Source organism: Stegostoma tigrinum, unplaced genomic scaffold (genome assembly GCF_030684315.1).
Source record: "Stegostoma tigrinum isolate sSteTig4 unplaced genomic scaffold, sSteTig4.hap1 scaffold_83, whole genome shotgun sequence".
In the NCBI taxonomy this organism is placed as follows: Eukaryota; Metazoa; Chordata; class Chondrichthyes; order Orectolobiformes; family Stegostomatidae; genus Stegostoma; species Stegostoma tigrinum.
Genome location: NW_026728779.1, coordinates 898,890 through 918,219, shown reverse-complemented (window position 1 = coordinate 918,219; position 19,330 = coordinate 898,890). Strand labels below are relative to the sequence as shown.

At 45.2% G+C, this 19,330-nt stretch overlaps 1 pseudogene; it reads right to left on the bottom strand.

Annotated features, from left to right (window-relative positions):
* Nucleotides 1-19,330, bottom strand: part of LOC132209306 (utrophin-like) — a 91,824-nt pseudogene that overhangs the window by 7,217 nt on the left and 65,277 nt on the right.

Here is a 19,330-nt window from a genome sequence, read left to right as displayed (position 1 = left end):
TCCCTTATTTCCATCTTTCTGTCCCTTCTCTCTCTCTCTCCGCCCACAAACTCATTCTGGCTTTATTCACAGGGGGAGAGAGTACAAGAGGAAAGGAAACCAAAGCACGCAGCGCCTTCGGCTGAGAGAGAAATGAATAACTGCCGGAGATTTTCCAAACCCTGACACGGGGGTTGCCTCTCTCTCTCTCAACAGTCTCTGTGACTGCCCCATCAAACCCCACACCCATTCCCGTCCCATGGTGTCTCTCCACAAACCCACCTCCGGGTGGAAATGCAAACACAAGTTGCTGGAAATGCTCAGCATCTGTGAAGAAAAAGTCCCGAGGTACCGTTTTGGGTGCGATGACCCTTTCCCTCCGAGCTCCGGCTGGAAATGCTCCAGCCTCTGAGACAGGGTCCCCTTGAGGTCGGAGAGCTGCGGGTCGATCTCGGCTGTTCGCTTGGCATCAGGAGCTCCCCTCAGCCCCAGGAAGGGGTATGATCACCCCCTAACCTTATACTGACAGTGGTTGTGTCCTTCCCTCATCCCCGGGAGCCCCTCCTGTCTTCTCACTTTGTCGCCGGGGTGCTATTCGACTACGGAGGGCTGTGCGATAAAGATCCTACTTCCCACAGCGGCAGGGGGAGGGGGCATCCGTTCGCTCCTAAAACACCCCCTCCCATCCAATCTTGTGGCAGTGGCTGTTCGGCTGCAGAAAGCGGCGCTGCCCGTGACCCCAAACCTCCCTACAACACCCCTCTCCTAATCCGACCCTTTTGCAGTAGCTGCAGGCCACTCAGTCACTAGGCTGTACAATAGTGACTCTCCCCATGTCCAATCACTTCCAGGACGGCTATCCTCCAACCCCGACCCCATCCCATCCGCCTCCTTCCCTTTACCATGTAGTACGAGAGCTGCAGGCTGGTCGGCTACGGAAACCCGTGCAAGGCTGGATAATAGACACCCTCCCGATGTCCCCAGCCTTCCCCTCACCCGGGGAGGGGAATTCTCACCCCCAAAACATCCATTCCCAACCCCTCGCTTTGGGATAGGAGCGGCGCAGGATGTGAAACAGGGACTGTGCTCATGTCCCCAATCCTCCCTTCACCCCAAACCACCAACCCCAGCTTACCTTACAGTAGGAGATAGTTGTCGGCTGCTCAGCTACGGAAGGCGTCGCGGATCCGCAGCCGGGTGCTCGGGGAGCGCGGGCTCGGTGCCAGGCAGCTGTGCCCAGGCGCCGGGCGAAGAGGCCTTCTCCCAACTCGGATCCCCGCTCCCGGCACAGGCGGCGCAGGGCCGAGCCACTGAGCAGCGAGCGCTCCAGCAGCCCGGATGCCTGCTCCCAGCCCGGTGGTCATGCTGGAGAACAGGAGGTTGTAGGGGTACGGGAGCGTGGTGCGATGATCCCCGTTGCCGAACAGCTGGGTCCTCAGAACCCTCCCGGGAAAAGGGATCCAGACAGCGGACTCGTCGCCGAGGGAGGGGGGGGGGAAAGGTGTGAGTCGGAACAGGAGAGGAAGGGGATTGACTGAGAGGGAGAAAGAGACAGACTCTGTGTGTGTGTGTGTGTGTGTGTGTGTGTGTGTGTGTGTGTGTGTGTGTGTGTGTGTGTGTGTGTGTGTGTGTGTGTGTGTGTGTGTGTGTGTGTGAGGGAGAGAGGGGATTAGAAATGCAGTCTGATTGCGGATGGGTTGGGTTTAAATAGAGATTTTTAAACTTCGTTCAAAAAACTCACAACGCTCCCTGCTGAGCGGGTGGAGAGGCTCGGATAGAGAGAAAGAGAGAGACATGGGGGCGGGGGAGAGGGGACAGAGAGAGGTTCACAGGGAGAGACGGAGAGACAGGGAGAAGGGGAGAGAGAACGGCAAAAGCACACACAGACGGAGCCAGATACAAGACGAGAGATAGAGAGGGGCGCACACAGAGACCAAAGAGACAGAGTGAAAGAGGAGAGAGACAGAAGTGCACAGCGAGGTGGCAGAGACAAGACGACAGAGAGAGACAGAGACATAGAGTGAGGCACACACAGAGAGATGGAGAGACAGAGATTTGTGTGTGTGGCGGGGGGTGGGTTTGGAGAAAATGGGAGAGAGAGAGAGAGAGAGACAGAGTCGTCGAGTTGTACAGCAGGGAAACAGACCCTTCAGCCCAACTCCTCCAGGCCGACCAGATACCGGAACTGACTAGTTCTGTTTGCCAGCCTGTAGCCCATATCCCTCCAGCCCCTTCCTATTCATGTGTCCCTGCAGGTGACTTCTAAATACTGTGAGTATAACAGCCTCTGTCACTCCTCTGGCAGTTCATGCCACACACAGACTACACTCGGGAGAACACGTTGGCGCCAAATCCATCTCCCATCCTCTGAGAAAAGGAACCGGAAATGACATTACTAACCCAAGGAAACCGGAACACTTAAAGAGAAGGCGGGACCTAACTCCAGCGCTTCCCCGGATGCTCACTGATGATTTTACCTGGAATGGTGCCGAAACGTCTGCAAACTAACCTTCCAGCTCAGTGAGCAATCTTACATCCAGAACCTCAACCCTGAGCTACAAATCTTCTCAAAACTCGATAATGCTTTGCCACTTGATTAACAGATGCATCCTATTTTTTGAAAAAAATAAACGTTTTTTGCTGGATGTATGACTGACTGACCAGTGTTTATTGTCCTTCCTTAACTGAGCCTTGGGAGCTCTGCAGACCAATGCTATCAACGTGGATTTCACAAGCTCCAAAATCTCCCCTCCCACCACTGCATCCCAAAACCAGCCCAGCTCGTCCCCTAATCTGTTCTTCCTCTTACCGATTCCCCTCCTCCCAGCTCAAGCCAAACCCCCATTCCCTACCTACTAACCTCTTCCCGCCCCCTTGACCTGTCCGTCCTCCCCAGACTGACCTATCCCCTCCCTACCTCCACACCCACACTCACCTCTACTGGCTTCATGTCCGCCCCTTTTACTTAAGACCAGAAGACATCGGAGTGGAAGTAGGGCCATTCGGCCCATCAAGTCCACTCCACCATTTAAATCATGGCTCAGGGGCATTTCAACTCCACTTCCCTGAACTCTCCCCGTTGCCCTTGATTCCTCGTGAGATCAAGAATTTGTCAGTCTCTGCCTTGAAGGCATCCAACGTCCTGGCCCCGACTGCACTCCGTGGCAATGATTTCCACAAGCCCGCCACTCTCTGGCTTTACAAATGTCATCTCATTTCCATTTGAAATTTACCTCCTCTAATTTTAAGGCTGTGCCCATGGGTCCTCGTCTCCCGGCCTCATGGAAACAACTTCCTCGCGTCCACCCCTTCCAAGGCAGACATTATGTCCTAAGTTTCTATTAGATCTCCCCTCACCCTTCTAAACTCTGATGAGTACAATCCCAGGATCCTTAGCCGTTCATCGTATGTCAAACCTACCACTTCAGGGATATTCTGTGTGAATCTCCGCTGGACACGCTCCAGGGCTAGTATGTCCTTTCTGAGGTGTGGGGCTCAAAATTGGACACAGTATTCTAAATGGAGCCTAACTAGAGCTTTATAAAGCCTCAGAAGCACATCGCTGCTTCTATATTCCGACCCTCTTGCGATAAAGGACAACATTACATTCACTTTCTTAATTACGGACTCTACCTGCAAGTTAACCTTTAGAGAATCCTGGACCAACACTTCTAGATTCCTTTGTACTTGAGCTTTACGAATTTTCTCACCATTTAGAAAATAGTCCTTGCCTGTATTCCTCTTACCAAAGTGCAAAACCCCACATTTACTCACATTGAATTTCATCAGCCATTTCCTGGACCACTCTCCTAAACTGTCTAACTCTTTCTGCCGCCTCTCCACCTCCTCAGTACTACCTGGCTGTCCACCTGTCTTCGTATCATCGGAAAACTTCGCCAGAATGACCCCGGTCCCTTCATCCAGATCATCAACACGTAAGGTGAACAGCTGCGGCCCCGACACCGAAACCTGCGACACCAATCGTCACTGGTCGCCATTCCGAAAAACAGCCTTTTATCCCAACTCTCTGCCTTCTATCAGACAGCCAATCCTCAATCCAAGCCAGTAGCTCATCTCAAACACCATGGGCCCTCACCTTGCTCAGCAGCCTCCCGTGAGACACTTATGAAAGGCCTTTTGGAAGTCTAGATAGACAACATTTACTGGGTTTCCCCGGTCTAACATACTTGTTACCTCTTCAAAGAATTCTAACAGGTTTGGCAGGCACAACCTCCCCTTACTAAATCCATGCTGACTTGTTCTAATCTGACCCTGCACTTCCAGGAATTTCAAAATCTCATCCTTGACAATGATTCAAGAATTTTATCAATTACCGAGGTCAGGTTAATCGGCCTGTAATTTTCCATCTTTTGCCCCGATCCTTTCTTAAACAAGGGGGTTACAACAGCAATTTTCTAACCATCTGGGACTTTTGAAAGATCACATCCAAAGCCTCTGCTATTTCCTCAGCCACCTTCCTCAGAACTCTACAATGTAGCCCATCGGGGCCAGGAGATTTAGCAATTTTTAGACCTTTTAGCTTTTCTAGCACTTTCTCTTTTGTAATGCCTACTATACTCAACTTTGCCCCCTGACTCTACCTAATTGTTGGCATACTACTCATGTCTTCCACTGTGAAGACTGACGCAAAGTACTTATTAAGTCCTTCAGCTACTTCCTTATCTCCCATCACTAGCCTTCCAGCATCAATTTGGAGCGGCCCAGTGTCTACTTTGGCCTCATGTTTGTTTCTTATGTATTGAAAGAAGCTTTCACTGTGATTTCTAATATGACTAGCTAGCCTTCCTTCATATTTGATCCTCTCCTTCCTTATTGCTCGTCTGTCTCCTCTGCACCTATCTTCCCCTCTGTCCATCTTCAATCTGCCTTCCCCCTCTCCCTGAAAATTGATGTTCAGGGAGATCTGGGTGTTAAGGTCCATTGTTCCATGAAGTTGGCAATGCAGGTCAACAGAGTGGTTAAGAAGGCATATGGTGTGCTTTCCTTCATCGGACGGGGTATCGAGTACAAGTGTTGGCAGGTCATTTTGCAGTTGTATAAGACTTTGGTTCGGCCACACTTGGAGTACTACGTACAGTTCTGGCCGCCTCATTACCAAAAGAATGTGGATGCTTTGGAGAGGGTGCAGAGGAGGTTAACCAGGATGTTGCCTGGTATGGAGGGTGCTAGCTATGAAGAGAGGTCGAGTAGATTAGGATTATTTTCATGAGAAAGACGGAGATTGAGGGGGGAACCTGATTGAGGGTTACAAAATCATGAGGGATACAGACAAGGTGGATAGCAAGAAGCTTTTTCCCCCAGAGTTATTGACTCAATTACAAGGGGTCATGAGTTCAAACCGAGAGGAGGAAAGTTTCAAGGAGATATGCAAGGGAAGTTCTTTAGGAAGAGGGTGGTGGGTGCCTGGAATGCGTTGCCAGCAGACACGATAGGGTCTTTTAAGATGTACCTGCACAGGTACATGGATGGGCAGGGAGCAAAGACCCTGACAAAATAGACGACAGGTTTAGACAGAGGATCTCGATTGGCGTAGGATTCGAGGGCCGATGGGCCTGTTCCTGTGCTGTAATTTTCTTTGTTCTTGGATCAGATAAGAAGGAAAAGGGAGGTGTATAACAGTTATCAAGGGAATAAATCAACAGAGTCCCTGTAGACACACTAACGTCAACCAGGCCAACATCCCCAGCACTGAGGCACTGACCATCCTCGATCAGCCACAATGGGCTGGACACTTCATCTGTATGACTGACACGAGACTCCCCGCATGTTCTAATCCCAGCTTCAAAACAGCAGGCGAGACCCAGATGTGCAGAGGAAGCACTCGGTGATAAACTCAAGGCCTCAACGGTGAAGTGCAACATTCCTGCAGACACCGAGAATCACTGGCTGAAGACGGTCCGATGCCTGAGGAGCACCTGGGAAGGCATCAACACCTCGAGGCTTGATTTGGAAGCAGCGGAAGCCATGCAGCTACATCAACAACGCCCTCACCCCTTCCCACGACCACCTTCTGCCCCAAGTGCAACAGAGCCTACGGTAGCTGCATCGGTCTGTACAGCCACCCGTAGATTCAGCCTGAGAGTGGGAGACTGTCATCCACATCTGCGAGAAACCACCATGATGATGATGTATAGTGTGCAGGGGGATCTTGTCATAGCAATTAAGAGAACAAATAGAGGGCAACAGAACGCTGGTGACCAGGATTAGGATCAGGGAGAATCTCAAAATCTTCTACAAGTGTCTCAGAGCCAAAGAGAAAATCCAGGGAAAACCAGGTCTCATGAGGGATGAAGAGGAAAATGTATGGTTTGAACTGGACAGCAATTGTCAGGTGTTAAACGAGAAATTCACATCACCTTTTACATGTGAGAAGGAGCATTTCGGCACACAATTCCTGAGCAGAATTAACAGAGACTGGGGACATGTAAGGTGATCTGGTGAATTTAAAATCAGAAGAATTACCTGGAGAACAAGTAACATAGTTCCACTTAACAAAATGCATGACAAACATAGAGCAGAGTATTACAGTCTGGTGAGTATCACATCAGTAGATAGGAAAATATTGGAGAATATTCTGAACGGCAGGCTTAATTTCCTTGGAAAGAAGCAGGGTTTGATCAGCAACGGTCAGCATAGCTTTGTCAGAGGGAGGTCATGCCTCACAAACCTAGATGATCCTTTCAAAGAGGTGACGGAGTGTGTAGATGGGAATTGATGCAGTGAAAACAGATTTCAGCAAAGACTTGGACAGGATCTCACATGGGACCTTAAAGTAAGGGAACACGTAGGAGGCAGCGATCATAATACAGTAGAGTTCGGTCTGCAGTTTGAAAGAGAGAAGGCAAAATCGGATGGAATGGTATTACAGTTAAATAAAGGTAATTGCAGGGGCATGAGAGAGGAATTGATGAAAATCGACTGGAAGCAGAGCCGAGCGGGGAAGACAGTAGACCAACAATGGCAGGAGTTTATAGGTGTAATTGAGGACACAGGACAGAGGTTCATCCCAAAGAAAACAAAGATTATCTGGGGTGGGATTAGACAGCCATGGCTGACAACGGAAGTCAGGAAATATATCAAAGAAAAAGAGACAGCCTATAAAGTGGCCAAGAGCACTGGGAAATCAGAAGATTGGGAAGGCTACAAAAACAGACAGAGGATAACAAAGAGAGCAACAAGGAAGGAGAAGATCATATATGACTGTAGGCTAGCTCGTAATATTAGAAATGATAGTCAAAGCTTCTTTCAATACATAAGAAACAAACGAGAGGCAAAGGTAGATATTGGGCCGCTCCAAATTGATTCAGGAAGGCCTGTGACGGGAGATAAGGAAATAGCTGAAGAACTTAATAAGTACTTTGCGTCAGCCTTCACAGTGGAATACATGAGTAGTATGCCAACAATTAGGGAGAGCCAGAGGGCAGAGTTGAATACGGTAGGCATTACAAAAGAGAAAGTGCTAGAAAAGCTAAAGGGTCTAAAATTTGATAAATCTCCTGGCCCCGATGGGCTACATCCTAGAGTTCTGTGGGAGGTGGCTGAGGAAATAGCGGAGGCTTTGGTCGTGATCTTTCAAAATTCACTGGAGTCAGGGAAAGTCCCAAATGATTGGAAAATTGCTGTTGTAACCCCCTTGTTTAAGAAAGGATCAAGGCAAAAGATGGAAAATTATAGGCCGATTAGCCTAACCCTGGTAGTTGGTAAAATTCTAGAATCCATTGTCAAGGATGACATTTCTAAATTCCCGGAAGTGCAGGGTCAGATTAAAACAAGTCAGCATGGATTTAGTCAGAGGAGGTCGTGCCTATTAGAATTGTTTGAAGAGGTAACAAGTATGTTAGACCAGGGAAACCCAGTAGATGTGATCGATCTAGACTTCCAAAAGGCCTTTGATACAGTGCCTCACGGGAGGCTGCTGAACGAGGTGATGGCCCATGGTGTTCGACGTGAGCTACTGGCTTGGATTGAGGATTGGCTGTCTGACAGAAGGCAGAGAGTTGGGTTAAAAGGCTCTTTTTCGGAATGGCAACCAGTGACGAGCGGTGTCCCGCAGGGTTCAGTGTTGGGGCCACAGCTGTTCACCATTTTCATTAATGATCTGGATGAAGGGACTGGGGGCATTCTGGCGAAGTTTTCCGATGATACGAACATAGGTGGACAGACAGGCCGTGCTGAGGAGGTGGGGAAGCTGCAGAAAGATTTAGACAGTTTGGAAGAGTGGTCCAGGAAATGGCTGATGAAATTGAATGTGAGTAAATGTGAGGTTTTGCACTTTGGAAAAAAGAATACAGGCATGGACTATTTTCTAAATGGTGAGAAAATTCGCAAATCAGAAGTGCAAAGGGATCTGGGAGTGTGGTCCAGGATTCTGTACAAGTTAACTTGAAGGTCGAGTCCATAATTAAGAAAGCAAATGTAATGTTGTCGTTTATCTCAAGAGAGTTGGAATATAAAAGCAGCGATGTGCTTCTGAGGCTTTATAAGGCTCTAGTTCGACCCCATTTAGAATACTGTATCCAATTTTGAGCCCCACACCTCAGGAAGGACAGGCTAGCCCTGGTTCGTGCCCAGCGAAGATTCACACGGATGATCCCTGGAATGGTAGGTTTAACGTATGATGAACGGCGAAGGATCCTGGGATTGTCCTCGTTAGAGTTTAGAAGGTTGAGGGGAGATTTAGAAACTTACAAGATAATGTATGGTTTAGAAGGGGTGGACGCTAGGAAGTTGCTTCCGTTAGGCGGCGAGACTAGGACACGTGGGCACAGCCTTAAAATTAGAGGGGTAAATTTAAAACTGAAATGAGACGACATTTCTTCAGCCAGAGAGTGGTGGGCTTGTGGAATTCATTGCCACAGAGTGCATGGAGGCCGGGACGTTGGATGCCTTCAAGGCAGAGATCGACAAATTCTTGATCTCGTAAGGAATCAACGGCTACGGGGAGAGTGCGGGGAGGTGGTGTTGAAATGCCCATCAGCCATGATTTAAATGGCGGAGTGGGCTTGATGGGTCGAATGGCCTTACTTCCACTCCTATGTCTTATGGTCTTATGGACAGGTACATGGATGGGCGGGGAGCAAATGGACACAGACCCTTAGGAAATAGATGGCAGGTTAGACAGAGGATCTCGATCGGCACAGGCTCGGAGGGCCGAAGGGCCTGTTCCTGCGCTGTAATTTTCTTTGTTCTCTTTATTTGTACTCTTGCCTCTCTCTTACCTTTTATAGCTGAAAGAAACTCCTGCAATTTTTTTAATATTACCCTCATTAATATTGCCCTCATATTTCATCTTCTTCCCCCTTATTACCTTTTTACCTGTCCGCTGCCAGTTTTCGAAAGGCTTCCCAATTCACTGGCTTCCCACGAACCGCAACACATTTTATGCTTTTTCTTTTGCTTTCATCCTGTCCTTGACTTATCTTGTTAGTCGTGGTTGCTGATCTTTTCCTGATCTCAACTCCACTCTCCTGCCTGCTCCCCATGGCCCTTTCTCCCTATTTTTCATCAGAAACATATTTATTTCTTTCTTGAATCGGTCGATTGGTGCTGCCTCCATTGCATTCAGGGGCAATGAATTCCATAGATTCACAACCCACTCCTCGTCTCTATTTTGTACATGCCATGCCTCACTCGATAGCTACAGCTTCTTGTTTAAGAATGTCCCACAATGCAGAACATTTGCTCAATGCCAATCTTTTCAATCCCCTTTACTATTTTATATACCTCAATCAGAACCACCCTGCTCATTCTTTCCAACACCAGCAAGTACAAGCCCAAGCTACTCAGCCACTTCTCATATGACAGCCCTTTCATCCCTGGAATCAATCAGTTCAACCTCCTCCAAACTGCCTCCAGTGCAAACGCATTCATCCTCAGTGAGGGGATCAAAACTGGACACAAGACTCTGGTCTCACCAACACCCAATGTGTTCGGAAAAACACTTTGTTACTTTAATGATCCAGTCCTTTTGTGATAAATGCCAGAGTTCCATCTGCCTTCCTTGTGCTATGCCTAACCCGCATACCAACTTTCAGCTATTCATGCACAAAGACAGCCAGACAACTTTGCACTGACACACTTTGAATCTCCCCTCCATTTAAATAATAATTTGCCCTTTTTTTCCTGGACAAAATAGGCAAGCCTCATGCTTATCCACATTAACCACCTGCCAGATTCTGGCCCATTCTCCTCGCCTATCAATATTCAGCTGTGTATGTTCTATTTCACATCACAGGCTGTTTTCCCACCTCTTTCAGAATCATCCATGCATTCTGTTACATTACACTTTGTCTCTGCTTACATATCATTTGTATATGTTACAAATAGTCGAGGTCAGAGAACTGAAGCCCGCAGCACCCCACTTGTAACAATTCACCATCCAGACAAAGACTCATTTATCCTGACCCTCAGCTTTCTGTCAGTTAGCCAGGCCTTTATTCAAACCAATATTCTACCCTTAATCCCCTTGGATCTAACCTTCTGGTTCACTTTTTTATGCAGCAACTGGTCAAATTCTTGCTGGAAATCTCGATTTGCCACATCCCTCAGATCCCTATGCAAAATCCTCAATTCTGCTACCTCATCAGTTCCTGACTTCATTACAGCTGTTGTTCAAACATGGTCAAAAGACTTGAATTCCGGAGGTGAGCTAAGGATGGCTACATTTGACCGAGTGTGGCATCAAGGAGCGCTACCAAAACTGGAGCTGATGGGAATCCAGCAGAAACTCACCACTGGTTCGAATAATATCTGCACAGAGGACGATGCTTTTTCATTCTTTCATGGGAAAGAGGGCATTGCTGGTTAGACCAGCTTTTATTGCCCATCCCAAATTGCCTAACTGATATCTGGAGTTCCATGTAGGCCACACCAGGCCTAGCCCAGTTTCCTTCCCTAAAGAACATAAGTGAATCAGATGGGTTTTTCCAACAATTGGCAATGGATTTACGATCATCATTAGACTCTTAATTCCAGATTTTCATTGAACTCAAATTCCATTATGTGCCATCGTGGAATTTGAACCAGGTCCTCAGAACATTACCTGAGTGCTTGGATTAATAGTCTAGTCATAATACCATTAGGTCATCGCCTCTCCTAATGGGAGGCATTTTGGTTGTTGGAGGTCAGCTGCAGGAGGTCCTGAAGGTACAGTCCTAAGCCTAACCATCTTCAGCTGCTTTATCAATGACCTTGTCTCCATCATAAGGTCAGAACTGGGCATGTTCACCAGTGATAGCAGAATATTCAGCATCATTCACCACTGCTCAGATACTGAACCTGTCCATGTCCAAATGCAACAAGGCCAGAACGATATCTCGGCTTGGGCTGCTAAGTGGCAAGTCGCAATTATACTACACAAATACCAGGTAATGACCATCTCCAGTAGGAGAAAATCTATAAATTGTCCCTTGACATTCAATGGTGTAACCATCACTGAATTGTCCGCTATCAAAATCCCGGGTTTTACCAGTGAACAGAAATTCAACTGGACTTCCTATTTAAATGCAGTGGCTACAGTAGCAGGCCCAAAGCTCGGATTACTGCATCAAGTAACTCACCTCCTGATTCCCCAAGCCTGTCTACCAGCTACATGGAACAAGTCAGAAGAATGATGGAATAATCCCCACTTGCCTAGATGGGTGCAGATGCAAAAGCACTCAACAAGTTCAACACCATCCAGGAAAAAGCAGCCTACTCCCTCCAGTGCTCATTAGCAGCAGTGTGTACCATCTATGAGATGCGCTGAGAAATCTGCAAAAGATCCTGAGATAGGACTTTCCAAACCTATGACAAATTTCAGCTACAAGGGCAAGGGTAACAGATATATGAGAACAGCACCACCAACAAGACCCTGTGTCTAAGCCACTCACCATCTCAACTTGGAAATATATTGCTGTTCTTTCACTATCACTGGGTCAAAGTCCTGGAAATTCACCCCCGACTGACTGAGTCTACCTACAGCACATGGACTACAATGATTCACCAATTACAAGGCTAACTAAGGATGGGAAATAAATGCTGCCCCAGTTAGCGATGCCAGTGGCCCAGAAACAAATAAAAATTAAGTATCACCTACCTCCTCTTAATTCCAGTTTCTCATGCAGCACCATTCTGATTATTCTATAAAACCTGGTCTTTCCATAGCAATGCTCAAAGCTACATACAGTACTTGTTTGAGATCAAATTATATTCTGCACAATATTAAGGGCCATCACTGGCTGATGAGTATGATTACCCAGCTAGGAAATTCCGTATCACGGGTCATGAGCTCTGTGCGGGTTGATTAGCCTGAACTAGAGCCACACGTTTAGCAGGTCTTTCAGGGTGATGGAAGTGGTCTTGGCCTTGAGAACACTAGCATTCCTTTCTCCAGTTCCTTTCCCACACTTCAACTTCTTGCCTGTGTTCATAAAGAATTATGTATCTTCAGACAGGAGATTCCCCCAAGTTGGTTTCTTCTGAATGGGGATATCCCATACTTTGACCTCGATGTAGAATTTCTTGAAGGAACATTTCAAGGTCTTTGAAATCAGTTGGCAAAAATTTACTTTGGTAGTCGTAACTTAGGCATCCCAAGTACATGGCCAGCCCAATGGGGTTTGTTTCAAATCATCATGGCGTCAATGCTGATGCTAGGAGGTTTTTCCTCCTAGCTGATGTGGAGAATCCATGACAAAACTGTGCTGAAAGGGTCTTGAAGTGGCAGCTGGATGTTATCCAGGTTTCACAGTCATATAGGAGAGGCTGAACGATGCATGCCTTGAACTCAAGGATCTTTTCAAGGATACTTTTGCAAAAGCCTGAAGGGAGATTTGAAGACTTCTGAGAGTGGAAATGACATTGTGAACCACATACTGAAGTTCCATAAGCGAGGTCAGTGTCATTTTCTTCTGTGATTTTAAGTGGTTGAGGTGAAAAGGTTTTCCATCCATCCTATCCAAGTCACTGGGAAGCTTGTTCTTGATGAGATTAAGAGTGGTGGCGACAAAGTTGGAGAAAAGGGTGGGCATGATGACATATCCCTCCTTGAGCCTCAACTTGACATCAAAGAGCTTCTGCACAATATTGTATTTCTGGTATTGAAGCCTGATTTAAGCTGTTGGCCTTTTATCATTTTAGCAAACTACTTCAACTTTGAGGGAAGATTGTATTTAAATGGTAAAATCCCTAAGTTTCGACAGATTGGAACAATTCTATCAAGTGGAATAATATATTACTCACTGGAGTGCAGTTCTCCACCATTGGGTAATGTAACTTGTGCCCCTTTGACGTGCGCCCCGAAAAGAAACAGCTTCGGCACATGTCATAATTCAAGTGTTTGAGGCTGCGGTACCTATAAAGGAAGAACAAGTAGTAAGAGAAATGTTCATTTTTGTTTGGATATTTTTAACCATCGAAGGAATGCAAGTTAAGTAGTTAAATTATGTATTTTTTTTTATTTTGAAGAAACGGCAAATTATGTGGGGAGAAACAAATGCTAGCAAAGTCGAGGAAAACTGTCCCAACTCCCCCAGTCGATTTTCATAATGGGATATCACATCCCTGGAATTATTGTCAATTGCTTCTGCTCTGCATCCAACGTATTCACAACGTTCCCATTGTATGGAAGGTTTTCATCTGCCACGGTGGCATAAACCTATTTAGAAGTAACCTTGCCAGAATCTTCCTGGAAAAGGTAAATCTGACGAGCAGCGATTGTAACATGTGAAGCTGTAAAGGCCACAATAAACGAGGAGGATACACATTTTCAGCTCAGACGGCAGAAGGGAAGTTCTCCAAGCAAAGAGAAAAAAAAGCCAAGAAATTAACTGTAATAATGGCTGAGAGACAGTGGGCAAGTGGCAAATACATTGAACTAAAAATCCAGAGACCCAGGCTGATGCTCTGGAGAATGTAGGTTCACGTTCAAACACTGTAGCTGGTCAAATTTACATTTCATTACAAAAATACCCAGAACTAAAAGTCATTTCCAGTAACGCTATCATGAAACTATCAACAATTGTTGGTAAAAATCCATCTGATCCACTCTTGTCCTTTCGGGGAGTATTCGATCATCCTTACCCCATCTGATCTACATGTGGCTACAGAGCCACAGCAATGTAGGTAGCTCTGAACCACCCGCCCAGCTATCCACTCAGTTCAACGGCAATTAGCGAAGGACAACAAATGATAACTTCACCGGTGATAGCCAAATCCCTTGCAAGAATGGAAAATGTCATAATGAAATGGAAGGACTTGATCAATGTCGTGTGAAATTATCAACAGATGAATGGATGGAACTGCATACAGAATGCAGGTCATCAATATGATGAGATGGTGCAAAACAAAGAATATTGCCTTCAGATTCCTGTCATGAAGCCAAACTCTGAGACTCAGCAAGCAGTCATAAATGTATGAGCAGAAACTAAATAGCCATGAAAACCAACATAAAAGTACAAACAGCAGGCTCTTAAAATTTTTGGAGCTATGCAAGGCAATATTAAATTATGCACTGAAGTGGTTAAGTTCAGTTAATCCTCTTATAAATAGCACTGCTAACAGGAAACTCACTGTCAATTACAGATTAGTCCAGAATTTTCGAGGCAATAGATAAACTGAAGCAGAATACCAGTTTCCGTGAGGAACAAACATAATTTGGAAGTGAAAGGGATGAAAGGAATTACTTTTCTGAACAACAGTCGGAAGAAATACAGACAGACGGTAGATTGAGAAGATGAAACATTGAGGAGATGGGAAGGAAAGAAATAGATTTGGAAGCAACAGTGTGGTAGAATTGTGGAAGTTCACTGGCCTCACGCAACATCAGGAACCAATACATTTGATCTTTATAGAACAGAATGTCAGAGAAGGGGGGCTCTCTTCCCAAATGGTCAAGCTGACAAAATGTAGGAAAAAGGCTGCCTTCCTCTTGGTGCTTCGCACTGGATGAACACGCGAGGAAAGTTGTGCTTATTGGTTGCGGACCTATTGGTGGTTGGTTCATTCATATCAGGCAGATTCTCCCACAGCGGGTGAAGGTGTGGTCACAGTCTTCACTGGAGGCAACTGAATCGATTCCTCTTCTTTGTTCATTCATGCAAGTTCTGTGTTTGGATTCCTGATTGCGGCTACAAAATCTCCTATCTGCCCCTCCAACTATCAAGTCTCCGATCACACACGTCCTGTTTACCTTATCCTTTTCCACCGTGTCCCAGAGCCAATTACACTTTACTTTTAATGAATTTTAGGTTCAAATCACAGTAAAAGGAAGCCATTTGGTCCATCATGTTTGAACTAGCTCTCCAAATACATGTCACAAATTAGTGCCTTTTCCTTAACCTGCACATTATTTCTCTTTAATTAATCAACTAATGCTTTCTTGCATCTTTTACTGAAACTGCCTCCTCTAGGTAATGCATTCTATAGACTGTGATAAAGCTATTTCTTACACTGCAGTTACTTCTTTAGTCAATCACTTCAAACCTCTGCATCTTATTCTCAATTCTGTCACAAGTAGGAAAGTCTTCCCCTCGTCTACTCTGACCAGACTTCAAATGATTTTGCAAGATTCAAAATAATCTCTTCTAAGTCTCAGCATCTTCGAGGAAAGCTGTCCTAATTCCTCTAATCAATTTTCATAATGAGATATCTCAACCCTGGAATCATTATTGTAAATTAGTCCTGCTCTGTCTCCAACATTTTCACAAAGTTCCCTTCGCATGGAAGGTTTTCATTCGCCATGGTGGTATAAACCTATTCAGAAGTAACCTTGCCAGAATCTTCCCAGCAATGGAAAGGCTGGTGATCCCATGGTTCTTTGAGCAATCTGACATTTCTCCTTCAGTTTTGTATAAGATATGGCATCTTAAAGATTTTGTGAAATCCTGCCCTGTTCCTCATAGTCCATGAAAAGCTAACAGATCTTGGCCTTCAGAGTTAGGCCACCATTCCTCAAGCTTCAGATGGAATTCAATTGACTCCGGGTCGCTGTTGCTCTTTACTTAGTTATGGCAGTCATAGTTTCATCCACAGTTGGGGTCTCACTCCAGTTCTTCTTAGACAGGGAGTTGTTTGATCAGATCAATGGCAGTAACATGCGCCTTCTCCAAGATGGTCAATCTTAGAAATGTAGGAGAATAGTTAACTGAAAAGGGTCAATTTACACCTTAGAAATCCTGTCCAAATATGCAATTTAATTTACTAATTATGGACAAGAAGTTTTATCGATCATTTAGCAACAACACAGCAATCACTTTCATAGGATGCACACACACTGATTACAGGACTAATAAAAAGGCCTTTCTGTAAATTCTCAATAATTGCAAATTACAGAACCAACCGGAAGTCAAGTCACAATCCATTCTGAGCCACAGTGTCTGTGATCAATGCAGCGGTGAACAAAATACCAAAAGCATGCAGCACTCACCTCTCACAAAAAATTAAGTTAAAGAAGTTGATACTTAATTTGTCCTAATTACTTCTCTGGTCCATGAGTTTGTTGGGATTTTTGATGATTTCAGTTGTGTTGTTGACTGATCGAGTTTCTAAAAGAACATCTAAAGTTAAAGCTTTCTTTAAAAACTAACTCCCACTAACTTTCTGCTGGTTTGCACATCTCACCTGAAACCTACGAATGGGTACTCTTTGCAGATGTTACACTTCGCCTGATGTTTTGCAGTTTCAGCAGCTGCCACATGGTGTAGAACAGGCAGCCAGACCATGGATCGAGGCTCCAATCTCACCCACTCTACAAAGTGTTTAATATCAATCTCTGTTTTTGTTCTGGCCCGAGAGGGAAATAAAAGATCAGCTGCATGACTTATTATGTCAAGTTTACATCCGCTATCCTCAGTGATATCTAATACACTATCACTGGGGTTTCTGACATTGTTTTTAATCATTAATTTAATAAAAACATTGACTATTTATAAACATGATAGCCTTGGATTAGTCGTGGTACATGTTGGCCTCTGGAACTAAATCAAACCGAAAATGAGCACAAAATTCACACTGGCAAGTAGACCCGCTAGACCTATTGAATTGGCGCAGAGCACACTTACATGTTGGAAGCAACTGCAGACACTTGGTGCAATGTTTCTGCCTCCAAATGAAGGTACCTCACCGAGCTGCCGAGGGATCTGGACTGCATTGTGAAGCAAAAGGCTCAGGCTTCGTTGGTCACATAAATCTGTGGGTTCAGCTACTTGTTTGAAGAGATCTGCAAAAGTTATTCAGAAGAAAAATATTGATATTCCTAAACTTAAGAGAGGTAGTTGAGAGTTCAATACATCCAATACATCTTCCTCAATTGCCTTGCTTTGTAAATTATCTTAAAACATTATTGTATGATCTTGATTGGCTATTTGCAAACAACTGTGGAAACAAAAACTTCTGTTTGTTTACAACAATGGACAATGTATGTTGTCCAAGGAAGTCATTTGGTCAATTTCTTTCTTGATTGTAAATCTCAAACCTCTCGAATATCTCCTCATTCGTTTCACAGAGATGTACAGTTTGTGTGGACCTGGAAAACATGGGCACTGCCCTCAATGAATATTTTGTGTCAGTCTTTACAATGGAAAAGGACACTGCAAGTATAGATATCAGGGCAGAGGGCCTAGGAACATCAGAGGTAAAGACACAGGGAGACGCAGCTGGTTTAGCAACTTTACAAGTGGATACATCCGCAGGCCTAACTGAAATGTATACCAGCTCGCAAGGGAAGTGAGGGAGGAGATATCTGGGCCCCTGGCAGCAATTTTCAAACCCTTGCCAATCAGAAATGAAGTGATGAAGGTCTATGAACATTGTTCTACTATTAACAAACAGAGAGAGGAACAGACCAGCAAATTAAAGGCCAGTCAGAATAATCTCAGCACTGGAGAAGCTACAAAGAGGCATTCTTAGGGGTAGAATGTACTTGCATGAATTAATCAGGGATAGTCAGGATGGATTTGTTAAGATGAGGTCATATTTCAGAAATTTGATCCTTTTTTGAGGAGATGTTGGAAAGCTGATGAGCTTATGCATTCGATGTGGACTTAGTAAAGACCCCTTGGCAGACTGATCAAGAAAACAACAGTCAACGAATCAAAGGCAAAGAGGCACACTGGAGCCAAAACTGGCTGAGGCAGAGAGCACAGGGTGATTGATGGTAGAGGGATATCTATGTGACAGGATGTGTGCTTTGATTGGGCTTGTGCAGTGCTTGCCACAAGGACCCTTGAAATTTGTCAACTAGATTCATCGTTTGGGCTTAAACACAGTGTGTATGACCGTGTCGCTAGCGAATGACTAATTTAGTGAGGAGGATATCGATGGAATGGTCATGTAAATAACAGCCATGGGATCAAAGGCAAAGTGGCACACTGGATCCAAAATTGGTTGACAGACAGGAAGGATGAACTTCAGGAGGAGATCAACAGACTGGTCAGCTGGGCACAGCAATTGGAACTCAACCAGGAAAAGTGTGATCTAACCAACTTGGGAGGGCTAACAAGGCAGGGGATCACACTATGAAGGGTGTGATCCTGGAGATTACTGAAAAACCAAGATGCTGCCTGGGCTGGGGGTTCTCATGGAATCATATAGTACAGAAGAGGTCCCACGGCCCACTAAGGATGTACCTCTGAAAATACACTGCGACATATACTAGTCCCATTTTTACACACTGGACCATTCTCTTAAATATTACAACATTTCAAGTGCTCATCCAAGTACTTTTCAAAAGTTGTGAGGTTTCCTGTTTCAACTTCCCTCCCAGGCAATGCATTCCAGACCTTCACCACACTCTGGATGAAAACGATTTTCCTCAAACCTCCTCTAAATTTCCAATCTTTCTCTTGAAAATTATGCCCTGTTGTTATTGATGCTTTAACTAAGGGGAACAATGCTTTCTGCTCAACCTATCTATACCTCTCATATTCTTATATGCCTCTATCAGGACCTCCACTCAACCCGCAAACCTTCTCTGCTTCACAGAAAATAATCTGACTTTTTCCAGCCTTTCTTCACAGCTAAAATGCTCCAACACATGCAACATACTTTTCATTCCCTCCAGTGAAATCACATCCTTCCTAATGGGTGGTGACCAAAACGCCACTCACGACTCCAGCTGTGGCCTAACCAAACTTTGAAACAGCTCCAAAGTGGCCTCCCCGTTGTTACAATCAATGCCATGAATGATAAAGGGAGATGTCCCATATGTCTTTGTAACAACCCTTACTAGCCTGACCTGACCTCTTCAGGAATTTATGAACAATCACCCCAGGATCCCTTTTCTCCTCTAAGCTTCCCAGTGTCCTGCTATGCATTAGATTTAGATTTAGGTTTTATTATCACATGTATTCAA